This window comes from Dipodomys merriami, unplaced genomic scaffold (assembly GCF_024711535.1).
Source record: "Dipodomys merriami isolate MVZ:Mamm:240054 unplaced genomic scaffold, mDipMer1.0.p SCAF_188, whole genome shotgun sequence".
Taxonomy (NCBI): domain Eukaryota; kingdom Metazoa; phylum Chordata; class Mammalia; order Rodentia; family Heteromyidae; genus Dipodomys; species Dipodomys merriami.
In genome coordinates, this window is record NW_027203248.1 from 1,741,483 (window position 1) to 1,760,198 (window position 18,716).

The window sequence follows — 18,716 nt, forward strand, 5'->3', positions numbered from 1 at the left end:
GCATGAGACCCTGGGTTCCATTCCTCAGCACCACATAAGCAAAAAGAAAAAAGCCGGAAGTGGCTCTGTGGCTCAAGTGGTAGAGTGCTAGCCTTGAGCCAAAGAGCTGAGGGTCAGCGCCCGGGCCCAGAGTTCAGGCCCCACAAACGGACCCCCCCCCCAAAAAAAAAAAAAAAAGAATAGAGGTTGTACTCCTGTCACCCAAGGTCTGTGAGAAAAGAGACATCAGCTTAGGGGTTTTATTGCTAATGGAATTTGAACTTTGGCTTATGCACTTTTTCTTCTTTTTCCTGTCAAGTAAGACTTTAACTTTTACAACAGTATCATTTACCCTTATCTCTCAGCCAACCCCCATACCTTCCTTCAGTGTCAACTCTTTGAGAGGGGAATGATTATTAAAGCCTGGGAACCTGCATTGACAAGCCATTATTACCCAAGGCTTGTGGTGCATACTAAGGCTCAGTGTTACAGGTTTTGGCAAGTGAATGATGATGTGTTCACCACTGAATGTTTATGTAAGTAGTTCTACAAGTATTATAAATCCAGGAATTAGTGGATAGCTTTTTTAAAGTTTCTCAGTGTTTCAGAATGTTAGGAGATAGTGGCAAACAACGAGAAGGCTTTCCTTCAGGTGCAAAGAAATAAGAAATGCAGAAAGTAAGCCAGATTCCATAGATTATAATTCCATAAAGGAAAACTGGCTCAAAAGAATAGAAGTTTAATACATCAGAATCGTTTGTGGGTTTTGCTTGGCTAGTGCAGAGAGAGGTTGTCACGGAGGATGGAGACATCATGGCCTCCAGGAGGAAGGCAGAGTGCTGTTGTGTGACAACAGGGTGTTAACAGAAAGGGCCAAAAGAAAATGAAGTGTTTTGTGGCATAATGTTGGCCACAGGAAAAAGAGTATACCTTTTTCTCTGTTCTTTGTAATTTTGAAATCACTTCACTGATTTTACTTCCTGTAGGCCAGGGTCAATGAAAATGAAAAACATTTTTATGATTTAATTGACCTTAGATTTTGACTTTAGTACTTCCTTCTGTATTACCACTTCTGATACAAGACACTATATTGGAAATGAACTTTACAGCTTGGGGCCAGGGAGGAGTGGAGGAGGTGGGGAGGGAAGTTATAGTAGGAGAAAAAGGAGAGGGTAACAATGCTGGACAAGAAATGTACTCATTACCTTACCTCTGTACAGCATCTTTACAATAAAATAAAAATAAAACATACCTCAGTGGATTACATCTTAAGATAGATCTTGATTTACAGTAAGAGATTGAAACTGGGCTTGTGTACAATGTTCTGCCCACTGATATGCTTTGGCCCCATCCCCATATGAGCTCTTTTAAAATTAAGTACACTTAGGGAAATTTTTACATATAAGTTTGTTTTACATTTCCAGTTGAAAGTAGAAAGCTCAGGGGCATTGGATTCTTAGCTAATTTTGGTAGAAATAAATTATTGTCTCTTTAGTCCCAGAATAACTTCTGTTTTTGTTTTTTTGCTTCTGGCATGATATGTTAGAACCCTTCATTGCTGTTGCTTGCTGGGACCTGTAGGCTTGTTTGGGAGGGTGGTAGTGTATGGAACAGCACAGAGTCTCACGATGTAGGCCCCTAGAGGCTGTAAACTGGTGGTTCTCCTACCTCAGCCTCCCAGGTGTGTACCACCACTCTGGGCTTTCTGGTAGTCATTTAATATGCAGCCTCTGTGTTAAAGCAGATGTGATTGTTAATTTGAGCAGAGAATCTGGTATTCTAGTAATCATTTCATTTTCTAGCATTGCTCAAAGAACATTCTATAAATTATGGACCTGGTGAATTTATTGCTCCTGGACAGAAAGTAAATAGTAATTGTCAAATGTATAGGTTTTGAATCTATGGAGAAGGGAGAGCAAGTATAGGTTTAACAAGAACAGATTCTATCATTTCTATTTCCTGCTCTCCTAGCATATTAAAATACCAGATGCCATCTAGATTTTAATGACATCTTTTACATGGAAGGAAGAAATGAATAATGACAGCTGCCTAATGTTTCAAGAATGTGTCCCTATATTTGAGAATGTGGTTAATAGTTCACAGTCAACCTGGAGTCAGCACCATGGTATGTCAAAAGCCATTTCATGTGTTGTCTTTACATACAGACATTGTGTTTGTGCTAATCCGCAGTGCCAAAAAGCATCATTGAGCATTGTCAGAAATCATACTGAAGGACAATATTCAATCTACTAGAAAGAAAAGAGAGGAGCTGATGAGAGACTTGAGTCCAGTCCCTCCCTTTGTCCTTTGAATCAGGGTTTTGACGTTTTCCTCCAAAAGTGGGAAGGTTCCATGTTTGCGTATTACATATATATTTTTTTTTTCTCCAGATACAGTGCAGGTGCTGTTTTTTAAATACTCTCCTTGATAGAAAGTTGGTTCTTTTTCTTAGTTACATGAGTCCAGAACTTGTGAAAATATGGGAACTAAGGCTAAAAACTTAAAATGCTGTGGGCTTAGGAAAAGATACAACAAAGCCATCAGAGAAAAAAATAGAAGCTGTAGCCAGGCACCAGTGGCTCAAACCTGCAATCCTAGCTACTCAAGAGGCTTGAGATCTGAGGATCTGAGCCTAGGTGGAAAGGGCTCTATGAGACATCTTGAATGAATCACTCAAAAACCAGAAGTAGAGCTGTGGCTCAAAGTGGTAGGCCACTAGCCTTGTGCAAAAGAGCTCAAGGACAGCATCCAGGCCCTGAATTCAAGCCTCATGACTGAGCAAAAAAAAAAAGAAAAAGATGCAGAATTAATATATAGTCTGTCTCTTACCTTTTTTTCTGCTTGCAAATGGCTTGTGATGATGAACACTTGGAGGAGACTGGAACATTACAATAGCAGTTACAGTCTACAAGCTGCTGTTTTGAAGCCAGCCTTAGATGTTTGTGGCAAAGGCTGAGAAAAAGGTTAAGCAACCTAAGCTGTGTCCAGTGTGCTTTGAGGTTTTGTTTACTTTTTATTGTTATTAGGGTTTGCACTCAGGGCCTCATCTTGCTAGACTGGTGCTTTATTACTTGATATACACCTCCAGCTCTTTTTTTCCCTAATTATTTCAAATTTTGATTTTCCTGCCTGGGCATGTGCCTGAGCCATGATCCACTTACTTTAGCCTTTTCTTTGTAGCTCGGATCATGTGTACACAACATGACATCTAGCTTTTCTCCATTGAGATAGAAGTCTCATAGACTTTTGTCTATGGCAGTCTGACTTTGCAGTATTTATCATCCCAGCCCCCTCCCCCCAGCAGCTTGGGGTGACAGGTCCATACCACTGCAGCGTATGGGTTGAGAAGTGGTCTTGTGAACTTTTCTGCCTGGGCTGGCTTTGAACTGGAATACTTGCATATGGTTGATTTTGGGGGGTGGGGGTTGCTGGCTAAAACTAGGGCTAGGTATATGCCTAGTAGTCACTCTTACCACTGAGTTCCTCCCCCAACCCTGTTCACTAATCTTGAGCCCCAAGAAACCCTGGCTTCCAGAAGGAGAGAGATTTGGTTGAGTGAGGGACATAGGTTGGTCTACAGTTGATTCAGAACTGTAGCCAGTTTGTTAAATTGACAATTAGGTACAATAAGGCCTCAGTAGACCCAAGTGACTAAATATTCAAATGTGAGGCTGCAAACAAGTTCTTCCTCAAGGGTGGAGTGGCGGCAGATGAGAAGCCCTCATCTGACAGCAGGACATACCGGGGAGAGACTTCAGAGAAAAAGTAGGCCAGAGCTAGTCTTCTGCACAGTCCTGCTGACAGCAGAGCTGTTTCAGTCATGGTTTCCATGCTCCTCAGACCTAAAAAGTAACAAAGACAGATGTGTTTTCCAAGCTCTCAGTCCTTTCTGCACTTTCTCAGCATCTTTCTTGTTGCAGTCTTATGTTTCTCACCCAGTCTGTCTAAAACTGAGCAAACACACATCTCCTCTTTCCTATTGTACATTATTCAGCCATTCATGTTTAACTCATTTTAATTCTTTTTGATCACTTCCTCTCATCCTGACTCCCCTCTCTAGGAGCAATGGAGACAGAGAAAGAGCCACGTGGAGAGATGGGAGAGATGTCAGGTGTTAGGAACCAAAGAGCATGTGAAGAGTTAAAAGATGTGAAGGATAGCTTGTTACATGTGATGTAACCCCACTCTCCATGAGTCAGCAAAGATTTAACTTGCCTCTCAATGATTTTGGATCTGATGTATATAATTATAATTATTATCATCTTGCTTACGTGATGCAGCATTCTGAGTCTGGCAGAAGGAAGGTGGCTGAGAAATACCCAGATGATAACTGTTACCAAAGCGCTGAGCCCCTTCCATGACTAAATTGTCTTATGAGGTGAAGTCAGCTGAGGAATGGTGCTGTCCATCAGTTTGATTACTGACTTCTGTTTTTATTTGTAGGACAGGTCAAAACGTACCCTCCCTATTGGAAATAATTGAATATTCTGGGTCAAACATTAAAAATCATTCTAAGTATATATTGATGAACTAACATGAGAACACGGAACAGAGACACCAGAAATCTAATAAAGGTAGGTACCAAGGTCAAGCAGGTACAGAAGCTGTCTTCAGCTATGGAGGCATTTGTGGAGCTCTTACTTGAACTTTTGGGTTTAATTGGCTGAAGGAGCATGGTCATGGTCAGGGTTCCTAGAAAAGCAGAACCAGTAAGTTGTGTAGGTGTGAATCTGTTTTCCATCAGTTTGCCTTTCTGTCTCTTCATTTTGTCTTTCTGAAAGATTGATCTATTTCAATGAATGGGCTCATGCCATTGGAAAGACTGGCATATCCAAGTACACAGGCCACTTCCTTGCAGAACTTTAAGTTTGTTTTTCTTGAGGCCTTCAACTGACTGGATGAGGCCCATGCATCTCATGGAGCGTCATCCACTTTACTCTAAGCCTACCGAGTTAAATGTTCATCTCATCTAAAATCGACTTTCACAGCAGCATCCAGATCAAATATCTGATATTATGACCTAACCAAGTCAATGGGCCTGGCTGAACTGTATCTCAAAAGAGTGTACACACAGGTAGATCAATGAGGACAAAATTAAAGTTAGATAGGAGTCAACTGTGCACAGTTGTTGCACAGCAGCGTGATGATAGACAGCCATTATACACTTTATGAAAAGTATTTACACAAGAAAGTATACACTGTTTATATAAAAGCACTTTGAGTAGTTTTTTTTACCATAAAGAAATTATATTAAAGGAGATAAATACTTGTAACCTGACTTAACCATTATTCAATATGTACATGTATCGAAACATTATATGATGCCTCATAAATACATATGTTCTGTTTTTATTTACGAGTTCAAAATTAAATTACAAAAAGACTACTTTCATATTAGAATGGTCAAGTTGGAAGGAAGAATGAAAGAAAAAAACTCCTTCAGCCTGGAGAATACAAGTTTTCTGTCAAAACTCTAGTAGTAAATCAAGGGGGAAAATATCTCTCCTGAGAATTCATAAGCTAATTCTCATATGAGCCTGGTCTACTGGGTGTCCTAGAACCATTCACTCCCTGATATCAATGGATACTGAGGAAAAATTATATCTGTGTTCCTTCTATATAGCATAACAAAAACTACATGATTCCAGTGTAGAAACAGAAAAAACAGTGTGTTTATTTAAATAAGGCTAAAAGACAGAACTACATTTATTGTAAGGGGGAATACACATATAGATGCACAGTACTATAGTGTGTGTGTGTGTGTGTGTGTGTGTGTGTGTGTGTGTGTGTGTGTGTGTGTGTGTGTGTGTATGTTTTGGGCCATTATTGAGGGTTGAACTCAAGATCCTGTTCATTGTTCCTTAGCTTTTTTGCTCAAGATTGGCACTCCACCAATTGAGACATACCTCTATTTCCAGCTTTTTGGTGGTGTAGCTGGAGATAAAGGTCTTGGAGATTTGTCTTTCCTGGGCTGGCTTGGAACATCAGTCCTCATTTCTCAGTCTCCTGATCATCTATGTTTAAAGAAGTGATCCACCATCATGTGGTTATAGTCATATATGTGTTTACATATATACTTATGCACCAAAATGTATTACTTGAAATTATATTTGCTCAGTACAAAGTCTAAGAAAATCAATTACCAGAGTTGACAAAGTGAGTGAAGGATGCATGTAAAACAAAACAAAAAGTGTGTATTTTTTCTTCCAAGTATATACAACCTTTACATATATCTTAAATGTATGTCATATTTCAAAGTAGAACATTCATTTAAAGCATGATAAAAGATTTGTCTAAAGTCATGAGAGTTTATTAGGTCATTTCTGAAATTTTTGCAAAAATATTTGAAGAGAAATATTTTTTTAAGCAAACAGAAGATAGCTCAAAAAAAAAAAAAGCCAGCCAGAAAGCACTTCTATACTTTCTGAATTTCCTCTTGGGAAATTGGGATGGATGGGGTGAGGATCTCGGTGAGCCTGAGGCAGCAGAAGAGGACTGAGCTGTCCGCCATTCATCTGTCTCTACACCTAGTCCCGATTTCTATTCTGGAATCTTATCCATCCCTGTTCTTATTCCAGACTCGTAGTCATCTCCCCATGTGCGGTTTCAGCCCCAGACTTCAGTCCTGCAAAGAGACCGGATGGATTACACCCCAGAAGAGGAAAGGAAGGATGCCTTTAGCCAGTAGGTAGAAGGGCTGAGTTGTACCCTGGTCAGTGTGGTCCTTCGGGTATGAATAAGCCATGCTGGTGGCGTGGAGGTTGGTGGTTGAGATTCAGGAACCAAGTAGCTACTTTGAAGACTCCCCAAGTTCCTTGCAGGTTGTTCTCCACAGCTCACTGCAAGGAAGCACTTAGTACTTGTGAGCAAGCCTGGGGCACATACCGCTTTGCTGCAGTAAGGGCATTCTTAGGAACTGGCTAGAAGGCCAGACTCCCTGTTCCAAGAGCATCCACGAAAACTGTCATCCCAAAGCTGCAGTGTCGCATTGAGCCTCAAGGTGGTACAGCAGCACAGCCTATGGCTTACAACAAAGCCTCAGGAAAAGCTTCCCTGGAAACAGCAAGCCTCCAGAGCCATTTCTCAGGCTCATGGATTGCTTGCTTCAAACAGGTTGGCTCTTAGGCTAGCCTGATTACTGAGGTTCGTGCACGCTGACCTCTTCCATCCCCTGTCAGAATCAGGGTGATGTCCTCAAGTTTTTGGCCACTGAAAATTCCTTTCTGTCCAAGGTTACCTGGAGAATGGCCTTTCTGCTGAGCATACGGTCTATTCTAACAGGTGCCGCTTGGAGCCACACTGGGCATAGAGTATCAGGGAAATCAAAAGTTCTGTGGACAGTTGCAGTCATGCCCTGGTGAGCTCTGTCTCAGGAAGCCCACTGGACATGGATACCAACATCCTTTCTGGCTCCTTCCTTTCTTCACCTCCTCATACATACATCCTCCATTGTGTGTATGTCATTTTAAACTAGCTTTTAGTCTAAGTTGTATTCCATGTTTACTTTCACTGTCTCTCCCCCACCCCAGTCCTGGGGTTTGGTCTCAGGGTCTTAACTGTCACTCAGCTTGATTGCTTAGTAGGCACTCTGCCATTTGAGCCATACCTTCAGTCCTGCTTTTTACTGGTTATTTTTGGAGATGGAACCTAGTAGACTTGTTGTTTCCTGGGCTAGCCTCAATCTGAGATCCTTTGGATCTCAGCCACTTCAGTAGCTGGGATTACACTGGCACCCAACCAATTGTCACTTTATCTATATTGCCTTCTCTAACCACTAGCAACCACTTCTCTAACCTTCCCTAACCCTAGCAACAAACTTCCATCTCTCTTGTCCTTTTACATTGCTTTATTTCCCATGTTAGCCTTTATGCATCCTGACATAATTACACCTTTGCCATCTCTTTACCTTTGAGAACTGGGACTTGGCCAGTTTCATTCTCTGATATGTCCCTAACCCTGGAATAGTATGGGGACTGCAGTGAGCCCTCAGCTAAGTGTCTGTTGGATAATTGAATTGATGGATGGATGGATAGATGTAGGAAGTAGGAGAGATTTACTTAACCTCAACAACTTATTGGAAAAAGGAATGTCATAGGAGTTTGATGTCAAGAGTCTGTTGTCCTCCTAGGTTTTAAGTGGTGACAATGGCAGACACAGGCTGGTAAGTCAAGCTCTCTGTGTCCTCCTGTGCTGGACCGTTGGAGGAGATATATTTTTTATGTCCTCAGCACCTAGTAGGATGACTGGTGCATGCTCAGTGATTATGCATTTAGTATTGCTGACTCCAGATAGTGCTTGGACAAGTCATAGCAAGATGGTAAGTACAACTTGAAAATAATTTCCCTGAAGGAATTAGCAACTCTGGTCTAACAGAACAGGAAACAAGAAGTAGATCTTTTTCCTTTTGACCAATATTTGTTGCCCTACCTTATACCTCCTAGAAAGGGTCATTTAGCATTTCCAAGAAAGAAAAATGTAAAGAAGAGTTCTAAAAGGCAGCCTCAGATGATCAAATCCAAATAGCAAGATACATCATGTAGTGATTCCTCTTTGGCCTATTGTGTGTCTCTGTGACAGGTTCTCAGCAGTGCAGGGAAAAAAGGTTTGAACTCAGAAGTAGGAGGCCAACTGTCCTTTAGAAATGTTGGTTCTTCTCTGATTTACTCCATGATCAATTTAGCTTACCTTAAATTCCCTAATGTTTATGTTTATCCATAATAGAATTGTGAAGATTAGTGACTTTTAAATATCAGATATAATTTGCCTTGGTAAACAAATGATACTGGAGCAGAATTTGAGAATCTTATCAGTTGCTTCACTACAGTCCCAACACTGGTATTTGTGGACTTTATTGTTCAACAGTTATGATAGGTCCAAAATATCATATTTGGAAAGTGTCTATCATAAAACACAACTAAATGTTGCTGGTTTTTAGTCTGTATGTATGAGGTCATTGCTTAACTCAAATGAACTTTGTACCATTAAAACTGGGGAAATACAATTTATTTCAATGCCATTTGAGTCTGTTTTGAGGTATTGTGGACGGAAGTATCCTGGTTACTTGGTTGGGATGATTCATGTAGTAGAAAGTCTGGGGCATAAACTTTATCTTGTCCTCATCTTTATTTTTGTTTTCTATACAGAAACTAATCATTTGAGGTTAGCAACATGGATTTGGGCTAAATTTCTTCAATAATTTTTTTCCACATTTCTTTACCCTCAGACCAAAAAATATGTATATATTTATATTTATCTGAATTTAGGCTGTTTTCCAAGAGCAAACCTGTTCCCAGGGAGCCCAAGATGACTGTGAGAAATTACAGTAAGTTTTCCTTGAGGCTGGTTAGGTTGACAACCCATTGTATTTTGGTCAAAACAGAGTGTTACAATTTAATCCCAAGATCAAGGGAGGTAATTAGAAAAGAAAACACTGTCAATGAACATGGTTGTCTGGTATACACATAGGCTGAGCTCACTAGTTTGATTTCTATGCTGGACCATGCTATGGGTGACCAGGAGAAAATGCTGATGATCTTGTTATTGAAAACAGAGTGTATTTGTTCTCATAGCCCCTGTACTAAGTGCTGCCTTCAGATTGGAGTGGCTGATTTGGTTAAATACATGTGCATGTGTATGCCAACACTCTACCAGTTATGTCTTCTGGATACTTCTATAAAGTCCACAAGTTAAGACAAATGATCTCTTATGATGAAAATAAATGAATATCCTGCCTGCCAAAAATGAGCTATAAATGAAGAGGTCAAGGCAGTAAATACCCATGGAAAAAATAATAGAGATGCAGTCCAGCAGTTGGACTCTATAACAATCTATTCTAATGATATTTGTAAGATTTAAATGATAGCCATATATGTTGATCTTCTCAAACTAAACTCTTTTAATAGTCCCACAAGACTCCTATTTAATATCAAAGACTATCTCATTAGCTTAAATTATATTTTCATTTACTGGAGACAAAGTAAATACCTTAAGGTTTGGGAGATTCCCATTAGACTATGTACAACTAAACAGTTGGTTGTAGCTTTGAAGATGTACTAGTTTCTTCCCCTCCCCTGTTCCCTTTCTGATGCATGGGTAGTTTTTCTCCATGTAATGTGATGCTCAGTTTGAGGGCTGTTGGCAGCAATGCCATTTATTTCTCTTTTATTTTCTCTACTTTACAAGCTGGAAGGGATGGAGGCCATAGGGCAGTATGTAATCACCAGGGCTCAAAGCTTTATCTCTGTGAGCTGTTCAGAGCTCATCTTTCTGGTTATGATTCTACTTGAAATGAGGAAATGTGGCTTTTAGTGACTGGACATGGAATAATATGACAACATTTTTAGAGTATTACAGCACTGGAAATGCTGGAGGAGTGCTTGAGTTCCCTTTTCTCCCCAATCTTTCGAGCACTAGTTTTCTTTGTTTGATAACTAGCCCTTCTTCCTTGAGAGAGGAGATTGCTTATTGTGGTTTTGATTTGCATTTCCTTGATGATTAGTAATGTAGCCTTTGGACTCTTTTGGATTTCTTCTTTGAGGAATAACTGTTTAAGTCTATTGTCTATTTTTAAAATAGAATTATTTGTGCTTTAGCTCTGGATTTTTTGGAGTTTCTTTTATGTTCTAGATATTGACCTCAGGTCAGATTCTATAGATTGTCTCTTCACTCTGAGGATTGTTCCCTTTTTTCTGTGGAAACTTTTTTGGGTTGATGTTAACCCCATTTGTGTTTGTTTCCCATATTTTCTTCCAGGGGGGTTCCTTGTCCAAAAATTCTTACCTATTCTAATATTTTGAAGCATTTTTCTTATTTTCTTCCAGTAGTCTCATAGTTTTGAGACAGGAATGGGCAGATTAGTTGAAGTAGTGACATTAAAACAAACAAATAAGACAGGAAACTGGGAGAACTGGTGGATGACCTAAGACCTTCTTGAACCTCATTATACCTTCATTACAATACATGAGCATAATAAGATCCCTACCCCACCAGGAGAGCTAGAACATAAAATGTAGCCCTGTGCAATGAGGTGCTGATGAACTAAAAGTCTTTCTCTTTCTTGGAAAAAGCACAGAAATTCCTACCCTCTTCCATTAAATGAAGTGTGTATCAGTATTCACTGCTACAATGCCTAAGGGATAACTACTGATCCTTCTGTTCAGAGCGAGTCTGTATTGCATTTTTATCTTCCACAAGGACAAAGGACCTGCTAGCTAGTGGCAACGTCAGGTCTTGCATTTAAGATATTAATGGGTTTTCAGTTGGTTTAGAAGATAGGGGTCTAGAGTTGTTCAGCATGAGAATGCCTCAGTTAGACAGCACCATTTATTGAAAAGTCTGTCCCTCCTTCACTGGGTTTTCTCAGCACCTTTGTTGTGAATCAGCTGGTTATAGACATGTAGTGCTATTTGTAAGCTTATTATTCTGTTGTTCTCATGTATTGCTCATAAAACCTCATTCTTAAAACTTTTGAGGAACACTTCTGGAACATTCTGTCACTATGAGATGCTCCAGAATTTTACATTTTAGCAAGTACTATCATATTCTAAAAGTGAAGATTCATAACTTCCTACCACTATAGCTCCAAATGTGCAAATGTCCTACTTATCGGTGGATGTGGTATAGAGTAGTAACACCAAACCAATCAATAAAACAAAACAACAACAAAACCTTACAGAGTTTGCATGTGTCTTTGAAATCCTTTTTATTTGGACATTAATAACATAGGCATAAACAGAGAAGCAGCTATCAAAACCAGTTAAGAGACTGAAGTTTCACCATACTTGTTTTACAGCTTGTTGAGTACTTAACAATATATAACAGACATTAAAATTACCAAGAGAGTCAATTTTAAGTGTTCTCATTGCAGAAAGGTAAGTGGGGAGTGGCAGCAGATGTTAATTAGTTGAATTAGCCATTCCACAATGTATGCATGTTTCAAAACAGTACTTTGCATGGCATTTATGTATATTACATGTATATATACAGTTTTTATCAACTAAAAATTATGTTAAAGAAGTGGTAAAGAACAGAGGAACCTCATGAACAAATGGTTTCTCCAGTTATTCCACGGATTTGGGGCCTTGCTGCACTGAGGGGCACAGCAGCTCTGAGTTAACCAGCCCCTTTCAAGGAGGATCTTGAGCCCTAGCAGCTGTTTCCCTTAGAGCTTTCTAATGACTTCTTTCTCAGTGCTGCGAAGAAAAGACTTGGTCTCACTATGTGGATGTTTAGAGTCTGGTTTAACTTACGTTCAAGTGTAATTTTTTGTCTTTTACTATCCATTGTGTTTATTTATAGGCACATTCTAATTAGCACAAATGAGGGAAACCATGCAACCTATGTTTCTGGCTTAATTTGCTTAATATAAAATTTTACAGATCTTTCTATTTCCTTATGAATGGGGCAATATTATTCTTTCTGATGGAAGTATAGAATTCCTTAGGAGCGGATCACAAAGGCTCAATAGCTATGTGCATATGATCATATAAAATTATCAAAATGAGGGGGGGAGATTGGGTGGGGGGGCGGGGGGAGGCTGGGAAGGGATGTGAAGGGTAAACAAAGGAGGAGGCTGCAATGCTTGGTAAGAAATGTACTCATTATCTTGCCCATGTAATTGTAACCCCTCTGTACAGTATGTTCACAAAAAATAAAAAAAAAGAAATGTAAAAAAAAAATGAACTCAAAGAAATGGAAACAAAAGGTTTTTTTAGTTCCCTTTTTGTCACTGTTTTTGATTTCTGTACCTTTTGTCTTGTATGTAAGTTTATCTGATTTGTGGAAGCACAGAAATGTGGAACAAAGGGTGAACCAACTCAGCAGTGATATTCACTAGACACCTTGTTGAACTATACAGCTTGTGGGCGAGAGGGGTCAGGAGGGAAAACACTGGGAGAAAATGAGGGAAGAGGTGATACTGTTCAAAGAGAAATATACTAGTTACTTCACTTATGTAATTGCAACACTTCTGCTCATCACTTCTGCTCCACTATGGGTGGAACTGAGGTGTCATTCAGTCCTGGATGGGCAAGGGGGAGGGCCAGAGTGTGAATGAGCCTAGGCTGTAGGGAAGGGCTGTTGCCTGGAGTATTAAGTCTATGTCTGCCCATGGAGACTTGCACATAGGTTAAACATTTTTCCATCTACCATGGAAATTGCCTCATACCCTTTATAACTGGGCTAGCTTGATGGCTGATCACAGGAGAATGTGCATGCTGTGTCAGCACAGCAAAGCATAGGGGTGCACCATGAATCCATTCCTACTGATCAGTTACAGGGAAGATGAAGACGCAACCTCTCCACACAAAACCACCCAGCAGGAAGGTAATTGGCTCTTGCTTATCTTGGCTCTTCCTTGGTTTCCATATTTGCCTTGGCTCCTCTGACCTAGCCGGACATCTGTTTACCTTCCAGAATGCATCTGACAGTGTTTCTATTTTAGCAAGAACAACAACTTACGCACACTCTTTGGTCTTAGGAGGCTGAATGCTTTTGTTTCCAGGAGTCATTTGTTGTTCCTAGTGAATAGATTCCCATGTTCTCCATTTTGATTATTTTTCATCCTTTCTATACTGTGACACTCTTCCTGCCTCCATCCTCACAGATTCTCCCTTGCTTCTGCAGAAAACATAAAAGATGTCTTTCCAAGTAATTTGCCTTTGGCAGTCTACATTGTCAATAGCAACTGTCCTAAAGGTAAGACTCCTGGCACACCCTGTGGCAGTCTAAAAGCCCATGCTTAGCAGGGCAGCCAGTATTAATCAGGTCCATTGAAGAATGGGGTGAGGGGTGGGAGTTGTGTTGTCTTACATCTGTTACTGTTCTTGAGTTTATAGCAGAGATTTATTTGAAATGGAATTTCTGTCTTTTTTCTTTGTTTTTATTTGAGGCAAGAATGCAGATGGCCTGTACTTCTAATTTCCTTGCTGCCACCTGGGAAGAATTCGTCATTTCAGTCCTAAAGGAAAAAGAGAAAGAACCACATCTGACATATCTACTGCAAGTCTGTGCTAAACAACTCCCATAACTCTGTGTAGCCACCCCAGCAATTTGTGTCATTATCTGTGTGCTTATCTCTTGGTGAGAAGATTTTTGGGGTTTCCACTCAAATTATTTTTTTTCCTTTCCTTCATATTCCTAAAACTCATAATTGGATAGGAAAATCTAGGTAAGTAAAACAAGTTATAAAGCAGCATTTTTTACAATAAAGAATACACCCCCCCCCAAGTTATAAGGGAGCTAGGAAACCTACAAAGAAGACAAATCTTCAAGTGTCTGTAGTTTTTAACGAAGCGCTAGGCGGAGCTAGTGGTCCTTGCCCTGAGAATGGTACCCAGAATCTGCCTCCCCACTTCTTTTACCCTGCCAGTTGCTCTCCAGGCCAGCCTTCAACCGAGGAGGTACTTTCCTGTCCTCTCCCCAAGGAGGCTGCTCTGGGCTTCCAGCCACTTGCTCTGACCTAGCAGTCACCTTCTTCACTCCCTTCTTCTAGAGATCTCAATGAGATTCCGCGCTCACCCCTCACCTATTTCTTCTTCCCTGACTGTCACAAAGCACGGCCTGCTATGAAACCTGACAGTGGGTTCTAGACTTCAGTGTAACCATTAACATGTTGCGTCCCATCCTGCAATGGGTACAGAGTCACATGTGGTGGCTTAGCTCATTATTCAAGGCCCCTTTCTCCATGAAGGCCAGAAGGAACACACCCAGAGGCCGATTCTGGGGCTTCTTTAGGATGTTCTTTGGATAGGAAATCCTACCTTGCCTGCCTCCCAGGGTCCCCTTTCCTGTGGCCTGTCTCCCATTTTCCTCTTATTCTTTCACCAAGTCCTTCAGATTGTCCTCCATCCAGCAAGACAACTCTACTTGTTTAGATGAGGACAAGAGAAGCTCTGGTAACTGGAATCTTGCAAAGTCCTGACCTGAAAGATCAATTCCACTGTCTTGCCAACCAAAAAACATATAACAACATAACAACCCCCCAACAAATCCCTCTTATATGTAATGATAGAGTTGTGAAAGAGCGGGGAGAATGATGAGAAGGGTTACACTGATCAAGGTACATTGTACTTAACAACCTAACTTCTGGAACAGCAACCCCTTTGTACAATTTTATTTAATATATAATATACAGCATAAAATACATAATACATGTATATGATAATATAATATAATACATGTATATAATATATATATATATATATATATATATCCTTCTTGGATGCAGACTTTCATACTCTATAGCAAGACCTTCATACTCTAAACAGACACAGCACACAGACCTGGGGAGACCAAGAGGTAAAGAGTGAAGCCAAGCTTATCTTACACCATTACCACATCTCCAGAGGCATCAAGAATTCCCAGGTACATCTAGTTTTTTAAAGTTTGCTGCATTGTTCAGATCCTACCACAGCCACAAACATGGGCCTCAATCGATAACTTTTTGTACTTAAATTTCAAAATACACACTTCAGCATCAAGCCCCTGGTTCTTGTGAGTTGTACTTCCATCTCCCCCCTGGGTGAAGGACAGTATCTAAGCCCCCATGCTTAGCAGCTGTGGCCTCTCCTGCCATGTTCCATCTGTGCCAGGTTGCTGTCATAACTCATGCCATCCCTAGTAGAGTATTCCATTTTTTATGTCATTTATTGGGCAGCGATGGAAATATTGTGCCAGACACTGTGAGGATGTAAATAATAATAAGACGCTGTTCGTGGTCTGCTGAAGCTTATATTGCAAAGCAGAGGCAGAGAGCAATTTCCATAAACTATATGCACGCGAAATCACTTGTATTCTTTATTCTTGTGTTTCCAGGAAATAGTGGGTTTAGAAAGCTCTGGCGGAGGAGAGATAAGCGTTGGTGTAGATGATCAAGAGAACTTTCTCCTAGGAGTTGAAATTTGGCAGTGGCTGTGAAGGAAGTCTAGGATTGTGCCTGGCAGGAATACATAGCTAAAAGTGCAATTCAGGCTAACAGAGTTCAGGAAAAGTACATGTCAGGGTTTGTGCTTAGAGATCTCGAGTGACTGCTGTGGCAGTTGTGGGAAGATGTGGGAAAGAGGGACAGGAAAGAACATGGGACTGGCACTGAGTTTATAAAGGGCTTTATGCCATTAGTTTTGTTTTTAGGCTTCTATGCTTTAGTACTTAAGAATTGTAGACTCAGGCCAATCTGCCCAGGTATAAATCTCAGCTCTTTTGCTTCCAAGTATATGTTTTTGGACAAATTTGCAACTCGCATTTTCATATAACAGTATATTTTTGTTATCATTCCATGTCTACAATATGGATACTTTTTTCTGTGGGTAGTATCAGTTTCAATTTAGGGCTTTGCTCACACTTGCAAGGCAGGTGTTATATCACTGAGTCACATTGCCAGGCATTTTTAGAGCTACTTAATTTTGAGTTAGGGCCTTGCCCTGCTTAAGGCACTTGCCCAGACCATAATCCACCTATTTCTTCCCACCCTTGCTGGAATGGGAGGTAAATGTCCCCCATGCTTAGTTTCTTCCATTGAGAATGGTGTCTTGTAGACTTTTCTGCGTGAACTTGCCTATCTACACTTCCCACATAGCAGTGATAATAGGGAAACAACATCATGCCCAGGTATTTGTTGAGAAAGAGGTCTCATGGGTATGCAAGGGCTGGCCTCAAATAGCAATCATTGTAATCTCAAACTAAGATTATAGAATGATCCACTAGTACTTTGGTAGTAGTAACAGTATTTCACTGCATAGGTAGACAAAACAGCTCCTTATAAGTGGACTGTTAAAATTGCCCCCAGTCTCTGTGTTATATGACAATATTAAACGATCATTTTAATATATTATAATAAACATTATTAAGTTATAAAGTGAAATATCTGTTTTTCCATAATATTTTCAGTACAGACTTCACTTTTTTAGTCAGGCTTTGAGAGGTAGATTTGTTTGCAGGATGATGTGAAGGGTATTCAACTTTAAGATGATATTGAAAAACTATAGATACCCATACTAGATTTACAAGAATTTTTTTTATGCCTGTAGTAGTATTTGAACTCAAGGCTTTGGATTCTTATGGAGCTTTAACCACTCGGGGCTAGGCCATTCCTCTAGTGCAGCATCTTACTGGTTAATTAAAGAAGGAGTCCTGGAGATTTTTCTTTCCTGGCTGGCTATGAACCACCATCCTCAGAACTCAGCCTTCCAAGTAGCTAAGATTGCAGGTATTAGTCACTAGTGGATGGATTATTAATATTACATCTAAAATGTTTCTTGTGAAGAAAAACTATATTTGTGGCATTAAATATAGAATGTAGAATACATCCACACCTAGTGGGATGTGCCTGTGCCCCTGGCTATTTGGGAAGCTGTGGTAGAGGATCATTTAACCTTATAAGTTGAAGACTAGCCTGGGAAGCTTAATGAGACACTCATCTTAAAAAAAAACAAAAACAAAAACAAAAAAACAGACCACTACCTCCATCAAAAAACCCACAGAATTATTATTTTCTCAATAGACTTAAAAGTAAATCTGTGAGTTAAAAAAGGAAGGAACATAATGCGTAAGTAGGTGAACATCTTAAAAACACCCATATTTTTCCAAGTTTTATGAAATGAGTGTGCTGTGTTCATAACCGAGAATAGAAAAGAGGACACTTTTAAAAGCACCAAATTAAAAGTTTGTTGGGAGAAGACACATGGTCAGTTTTAAGAACAAGAGGTGTATCTTGAAATGAATACCTAAGAAAGCATTGCAGTTAGTTGATAGCTGAAGCCCAAGGTACTGTGGTCAACCCCAGGGTACTATGACCATAATAGATATGAATATTTGGGGTCTCCATTCACTGAAACAGCAAAGGTACCATAGATTACCTCAAGTACACCAGAAAGGAAGTATGTGTTATATCTTACAAATCATCTCCATCAATGTCATTTTGAAATGTTGTTATTTAAAGAGGAATCAGTTGCTAACAGAAATATGTGCTGGTATAGACAGCTTTATAACTTGACACTGGATAAACCAGGTCCTCGGCTACATTTGGTTTTCTTCAAAGTGTACTGTTACTGCTAAAAAGGCTATCTTCAAACAAATCTGTTTGCTTATTACTTGGTTAACTGTCTTTGATTATACTGTTCTTTTCTTGTTCAAATTGTTTATAAATACTGAGAGGACCATGCAAGACATGGAAAAATGACCTACAGGTCTGATTGCATCCCTGAGAATTCAAGGGACTTTCCAAATTAATTCATTTGGATTCCACTTGGAATTTGTAGTTAAAAAGGGGGTTGACAGTCACTTATACTTTTTCTTTGTTTTTTGCCATCTATAAAAACAGAGTTTACAAAACAAATAATTTATGTTTCAGGGAAGAGATTTCTCAAGTATAGTCAGGTTTTAGTATAGGTATCTATTTCCAGACAATTTGTGGGTAGTATGTGACATTAGTGTAGTATCTAATTTTTAAAATGAACTCCCTAGAACTTTATAACAATTCATTAGTTTGCTTGAAATGGGGTCTAAATTATTGAAGTTAATATCTCATTTTCATAGCTCATTTGGTGATTTTATTATATTGAATAGTCTGGAAATCATCGGCCTTAGAGCCTCAATCTTTTTAAAAATGTAATTTTTTGTCATTATGAAGGTGTTGTATAGAGGGGTTACTATTTCATAAGTCAGGTAATGAATACATTTCTTTTTGGACAATGTCACCCCTTCCTTCACTTTAATCCTTTTTTTGTTTAATGTGGAGATTT

The 18,716-nt window shown here is 39.6% G+C and overlaps 1 long non-coding RNA gene across 1 annotated transcript; it reads left to right on the plus strand.

Annotated features, from left to right (window-relative positions):
• The first annotated feature begins 6,561 nt into the window (after window positions 1–6,561).
• Window positions 6,562–14,060, plus strand: LOC138830297 (uncharacterized). Its single transcript, XR_011372981.1, has 3 exons — window positions 6,562–6,663; window positions 13,603–13,674; window positions 13,873–14,060. It is a non-coding gene; the product is annotated as an uncharacterized lncRNA (long non-coding RNA).
• The last annotated feature ends 4,656 nt before the right edge of the window (window positions 14,061–18,716 follow it).